Raw genomic sequence first — 7,183 nt, 5'->3', positions numbered from 1 at the left:
ATATAGTGCCACTTATGGAGTTTCAATTGCATTTTTATATCAAAAGATGCAGGTGAGCTTGATACACAGGGGCACAAGGGTGAAGGTGAGCTTTATACTCAGGGGTGCAGATGAGCTTTATACATGGGGTATGGGGGTGCAGGAGAGCTATGTACAAAGGGTTCAATGGGTGAAGGTGAGCTGTGGACAAGGGGTTCAGGTGGTGCAAATAAGCTGTGGATGAATGGAACAAGCGTTCTGTGGACAAGGGGTGCAGAAGTAAGTGGTGGTTAAAATGGTGCAGTCATGAGCTGTGAAGTAGGGGGGTGCAGAGGCAGACTTTGACTAGGGTGTTTGTGTTGATGTGAGGGGATGAGCTGTGGATGAGGGGAGCAGAGGTGAGCTATAGATGGTGCAGATGCAAGTGGTGGATGAGGGGAGCTGTGAATGAGGGGTGCAGAGGGAAGCTGTGCCTAGAGTGAGGAAGGCGTGAGGATGGGGTGCAGAAGCTAGTTGTGAAAGAGGCATGCAGGTGAGCTTTGACTAGTTGCAAGTTGGGAAGGAGGGGTGCAGAGACAAACAGAGGATAAAGAGTGCAGAGGTGAGCTGTGGGCGAGGGCACAGAGGTGGGCATTGGAATAGCAGTATCCCTGATAACATCACATGTGACAAAACGCATAGGGTGGAGCCGGAATACACGGTACTGCGCATGGGCCATGATCTGTTTGACATGCCTGTTTATTTCCTGAGCTCTGTAAGTGAAATCATTTATTCAAATTAGTTTTTTTTTTTTAATGATTTTGCACTATGAAGAATACTCTCTTTTTCCCATATGGTCAAAACTGGCATATGAAGCTTTATTGCCCAGTGCATACTGTAATATGTTGGGACACACATCGCTCGGTCAGTGAGGAAATTGGATATCCTGAGGAGCCGTCATATACCTACTAAAGCTTGTTTGACTTCTCTTCATTGAGGGTCATAAATATCTAGCAAGCCCCCACATTGTATTCACTGGAGGGATTCAATTTAGCAGCACTCAGCACGGGATCTTAGGAACCTGCTCTTTTTTGGGATATAACTCTATAACACCTATCACCAGTCACTTCCAATTTTGCTTAGGTATGGGACTTTTTGCTCATGGACAAAACTGTTTATATAAATTATTTTTACACTGACTTTTTTCTTTCTGCACTGTATAGTGCTCATACTTCAATTTAACTTTTTAGAGCTGCACTTTTTGTATTTATTTGTTTATATGCCCTGTATTGTGTATTGGGTATTGTGTTAGCGGCTTTTTATTACGCACATGTTTTTGTAGTATTCAGCATGTTTTTTTCTTTGTTTTATCAGGAAAGCAGTGGAAAGAGGAGTAGTAAGAAACTTCTTGGGTTATTACTACACCAACTGATAAGGTGAATAATGTAACATCACTGCCCCACCTGTCCACCTCATCCAATCAGAGAATGCTTTGCATGCATTAAGGAGATGCAAAACGATCTCTGAATGGTGCCCATGACCTCCTGTGTTCACAATGCTGTAGGGCAGTCGTTCGGCACAGGTTATAGTAGTGGTGCCTACTTCAGTGATTTTCAGCTCCTAGAAGAATCACATGGGTATTGTATATGCAAAGTTACATTGGTTCATTGGTATGTAAAAATATCCATACCTGGAATTCTTCTTTTACGAAAGGCTACTGTATGAGCACCAGACTCTGCACAGATACTGATCGTTGGGATTCTCAGAATTGTTAGCCATCAGCCACATATGATCATCTATAATACAATTAATACCATATTTTAAAGACAACAGAGTTTATGCGATGCCTTTCTCTTTATTCATCATTAGCTGTTTAAATTGAACGTTCAGTTGTACAATCACCGATCACACTATTCTCGCAAAGTTTGAAGTCCCACTGACAGACACTTTCAGGTCTAATATAATGATTTATTCATCTGACTGCAGTCAAAAGCACTTTTCCAAAATGGAGAAAGAGAAGTCTTTTCACATAAGGGCTGGTTGATTTGTGGTTTGGATGCTTTCTAGAAATTAAACAGAGTCGATGGAAAAGGATTGCATGTCTTGAATTTGACTTTCCCTCTTTTCTGTAGCTCTTGGCCTGAAATCAAATTTTCATCCATTCCCTGCACTCTGTCCTAAAAAAGCTGCCTGGTCCCCAGCCAACACCATGGGTTTGCTCTCTGTAAGGTGTTGACAGAATGTTTTTCAGCTGTACCAAAGGCCACGGATTTTATGTCAGACTTCAAGATACACGGCTTGATAAACACTCCTGCCCCTAGCGACTGGCAGCATTCTTCCTGGAAAAGAAAACAAAAAATGTTTTATATAAACAACAGAAGTGGTATGAATAGCATAAAATAACACAACTCCAAAGGTGTGTCTAGAAGCTAAGCTTTCACAGTTACGCTGCTCGCTGTCGAGTATATTTTTGGAAGCCTTTTCTTTTTTTTTTTTGCTTGGTATTAAGACACCAGTATAAACATGCTAGTGTTGTTGCTGCCTGTTTTAATTGCTTGTTGTTTCAGATATTAAGCTGCGGTGTAAGAAATATAATATGCTGTGTGAACGATTGTGACAGTATTTCCCATTAATTTGTTTATGGCAGTTTAAAGTTGTACTTTTTACTGATCTGCTTCTGAATAGTGATGTTTTTAAAGAGCAGTAAACAAAGCAGGGAATAAATTTACATACACTGGGCATGGAGCTCTGCAAGTCAAAGTTCACTAAAGGTGGCCATGATCATGAATACAAGGGCTGGCCATACACCCAACTCTAGGGCTGGCCATACACTCAACTATAGGGCTGGCCATACACCCAACTCTAGGGCTGGCCATACACTCAACTCTAGGGCTGGCCATACACCCAACTCTAGGGCTGGCCGTACACTCAACTCTAGGGCTGGCCATACACCCAACTCTAGGGCTGGCCATAAACCCAACTCTAGGGCTGGCCATACACCCAACTCTAGGGCTGGCCATACACCCAACTCTAAGGCTGGCCATACACTCAACTCTAGGGCTGGCCATACACCCAACTCTAGGGCTGGCCATACACTCAACTGTAGGGCTGGCCATACACCCAACTCTAGGGCTGGCCATACACTCAACTCTAGGGATGGCCATACACCCAACTCTAGGACTGGCCATACACTCAATTCTAGGGCTGGCCATACACCCAACTCTAGGGCTGGCCATACACTCAACTCTAGGGCTGGCCATACACTCAACTCTAGGGCTGGCCATACACCCAACTCTAGGGCTGGCCATACACCCAACTCTAGGGCTGGCCATACACCCAACTCTAGGGCTGGCCATACACCCAACTCTAGGGCTGGCCATAAACCCAACTCTAGGGCTGGCCATACACCCAACTCTAGGGCTGGCCATACACCCAACTCTAGGGCTGGCCATACACTCAACTGTAGGGCTGGCCATACACCCAACTCTAGGGCTGGCCATACACTCAACTCTAGGGCTGGCCATACACCCAACTCTAGGGCTGGCCATACACTCAACTCTAGGGCTGGCCATACACCCAACTCTAGGGCTGGCCATACACTCAATTCTAGGGCTGGCCATACACCCAACTCTAGGGCAGGCCATGCACTCAACTCTAGGGCTGGCCATACACTCAACTCTAGGGCTGGTCATACACCCAACTCTAGGGCTGGCCATACACTCAACTCTAGGGCTGGCCATACACTTAACTCTAGGGCTGGCCATACACCCAACTCTAGGGCTGGCCATACACCCAACTCTAGGGCTGGCCATACACCCAACTCTAGGGCTGGCCATAAACCCAACTCTAGGGCTGGCCATACACCCAACTCTAGGGCTGGCCATACACCCAACTCTAGGGCTGGCCATACACTCAACTGTAGGGCTGGCCATACACCCAACTCTAGGGCTGGCCATACACTCAACTCTAGGGCTGGCCATACACCCAACTCTAGGGCTGGCCATACACTCAACTCTAGGGCTGGCCATACACCCAACTCTAGGGCTGGCCATACACTCAATTCTAGGGCTGGCCATACACCCAACTCTAGGGCAGGCCATGCACTCAACTCTAGGGCTGGCCATACACTCAACTCTAGGGCTGGTCATACACCCAACTCTAGGGCTGGCCATACACTCAACTCTAGGGCTGGCCATACACTTAACTCTAGGGCTGGCCATACACCCAACTCTAGGGCTGGCCATACACCCAACTCTAGGGCTGGCCATACACCCAACTCTAGGGCTGGCCATACACCCAACTCTAGGGCTGGCCATAAACCCAACTCTAGGGCTGGCCATACACCCAACTCTAGGGCTGGCCATACACCCAACTCTAGGGCTGGCCATACACTCAACTCTAGGGCTGGCCATACACCCAACTCTAGGGCTGGCCATACACTCAACTGTAGGGCTGGCCATACACCCAACTCTAGGGCTGGCCATACACTCAACTCTAGGGCTGGCCATACATCCAACTCTAGGGCTGGCCATACACTCAATTCTAGGGCTGGCCATACACCCAACTCTAGGGCAGGCCATGCACTCAACTCTAGGGCTGGCCATACACCCAACTCTAGGGCTGGCCATACACCCAACACTAGGGCTGGCGATACACTCAACTCTAGTTCTGGCCATACACCTAACTCTAGGGCTGGCCATACACCCAACTCTAGGGCTGGCCATACACCCAACTCTAGGGCTGGCCATACACCCAACACTAGGGCTGGCCATACACCCAACACTAGAGCTGGCCATACACCCAACTCTAGGGCAGGCCATACACCCAACACTAGAGCTGGCCATACACCCAACATTAGGGCTGGCCATCACCCAACACTAGAGCTGGCCATACACCCAACACTAGGGCTGGCCATAGACCCAACACTAAATATAATCAAAATCAAACATATTGAGAACCCTTTATAATGGCCACAGCAGATATGCACACCCAGGAACTCAAGCACCAAGATTTCATTATTTGGGTCCCTGAGAGATATAGGAACTTATTATATGGTTTAACCTCCCTGGTGGTTTTCCCGAGTGTGGCGTGGGGTTAAATTTAAGCACCATTAGCGGTAACCCCGAGCCACACTTGGGATTGCATTGCAGGATCCTAGTGCGGTATACTTACCTTGTCCCCAGGATCCTGCTATGTCCCCCCTCGGTGTCCGTGGGCTCTGCCCTCCTCCCGATGCCTCTGTGTGCCGTCTTCATTCCCTGTGAGCGTCTTAACGCATGGGGCAGAGACGGCGGCAAATTAAAAAAATTTAAAAATCATAATACATACAGTACAGTTTAATCTTACAGACTACATTACTGTATGAAATTATTCACATCCCTTTTGTCCCCAGTGCTTTGTTCAATGCCCTGCATGCAGTTTTATATGATACTGTATATACTGTTCTTTCTGCCTGGAAACTGGAAATTGTCCATAGCAACCAAAAAGTGTCCCTTTACGTCAAAAGTGGTTTTAGACCAGCTAGAAAACAACAATAGTAAATTAGAACACTTTCAGAATTGAACGATAGTGAATCGTGGGGAAATTCATTTTATTATTATTATATTATTATTTTTTATAATTATTTATATTTATTTATTATATTATAATTTATGATTTTGTGTTTGAAACTCCATCATACCCGGAAAATCTACTACCATTATAAATTATTGGTGAACTTTTAAATATAGCATACATGAAAGTGTAATTTTTTAAATGAAAAAATAAATAAATAAACACAATCAGACTACACTAATAATGTACCAAGTATACAAAGCAATTCCATAGCAAAGCCTAAGCAACCAATCAGATGTTAGTTTACTGAAGCCAAACCAGTGATAGAGGGATTCTAGTTCAGTCTTTCTCAGCATTATTACCCCAGAGGAACCCCTGTAATAATTTCAGGTCTCGGGTAACCCTTGCTAAAAACAAAATCATTGATGGTAAGTGAGAAATGTGCCTCTTACATTGGTGGCTGGAGGGAAGAATGCCCCCTTTAGTGGTGGTCAGTAAGCTGCTGACTCGATCAGCCAAAGCTCAAGAAACCCCTTGCAACCTCTGGAGGAACCCTGAGCTTCCATGGAACTCTGGTTGAGAGAATGGCTGTTCTACATGATTGTTATCGGATAGTGGATACTACAGGTTCATTTGCTTTTTTTTCTGAATAAGAATAATAATAATACTAATAATAGTAATAATAATAGTAGTAATTAAATACACTCACTGGACTGACTTTCAAGCAGATGGGCCACAGCAGCAGAAGACCACACCAGGTGCCCAATCCTGTCAGCTAAGCACAGGAAACTGAGGCTTACCAAAATAGAACATTAGAAGATTGGAAAAACGTTTCCTGGTCTGATGAGTCTCAATATCACCGGCGACATTCAGATGGTAGGGTCAGGATTTGGCATAAACAACATGAAAGCATGGATCCATCCTGCCTTGTATCAACTGTTCAGGTTAGTGGAGGTGTAATGGTGTGTGGGGGATATTTTTTTGGCACAATTTTCGCCTCTTAGTACCAACTGAGCATCGTTTAAACACCACGGCCTACCTGAGTATTGTTGCTGACCTTATACATCCCTTTAAGACTACAGTGTACCCATCTTCTGTATGCACCATGTCACAAATCTCAAACTGGTTTCTTGAACATGACAACGAGGTCACTGTTCTCCAATGGCCTCCACAGTCACAGATCTCAATCCAATAGAGCACCTTTGGGATGGAATCTACTGCTTGATGCTATTATATCAATATGAACCAAAATCTATGAGGAATGTTTACAACACCTTGGTGAATCTATGCCATGAAGAATTAATGCAGTTCTGAAGACATAAGGGGGTCCAACCTGGTACAAGCAAGCTGTATCTAATAAAGTGGCCAGTGTGTGTGTATGTGTATATATATATATATATATATATATATATATATATATATATATACACATATATATATATCTATAGATATAATATATATATATATATATATATATATATATATTTTTTTTTTTTTAGAGCATGTGTATCCTGGAGTTAGCTTGATCCTCTTAAAGGTAAAGTGACATATGAGAAAATCAGAATAACTGAAGACAGCTAAATACCTCTAGTATGTTTTTAGAGATCAATGCTATCATTGACAGTGCAATTTCCAAAACTAGGGGATTGCCCTGTTGCAGGTTCCTTGTTTC

At 44.5% G+C, this 7,183-nt stretch overlaps 1 long non-coding RNA gene across 2 annotated transcripts; it reads right to left on the bottom strand.

Moving 5' to 3' along the window:
* Positions 1 to 1,793: 1,793 nt before the first annotated feature.
* LOC143996324 (uncharacterized) lies at positions 1,794 to 6,907 on the bottom strand. 2 transcript variants are annotated; one of them, XR_013277533.1, is made up of 2 exons: positions 5,964 to 6,907; positions 1,794 to 2,297 (listed from the first exon to the last, which is right to left on the bottom strand). It is a non-coding gene; the product is annotated as an uncharacterized LOC143996324 (long non-coding RNA). The 2 variants fall into 2 exon arrangements; XR_013277534.1 differs by having other exon boundaries at positions 6,551 to 6,907.
* Between the last annotated feature and the right edge of the window lie 276 nt (positions 6,908 to 7,183).

This window comes from Lithobates pipiens, unplaced genomic scaffold (genome assembly GCF_037356315.1).
Source record: "Lithobates pipiens isolate NorthernLeopardFrog02 unplaced genomic scaffold, aLitPip1_a1.2 Scaffold_19, whole genome shotgun sequence".
NCBI lineage: Eukaryota > Metazoa > Chordata > Amphibia > Anura > Ranidae > Lithobates > Lithobates pipiens.
The sequence above is the reverse complement of the archived record's forward strand: the minus strand, read 5'-3'. Positions and strand labels throughout refer to the sequence as shown.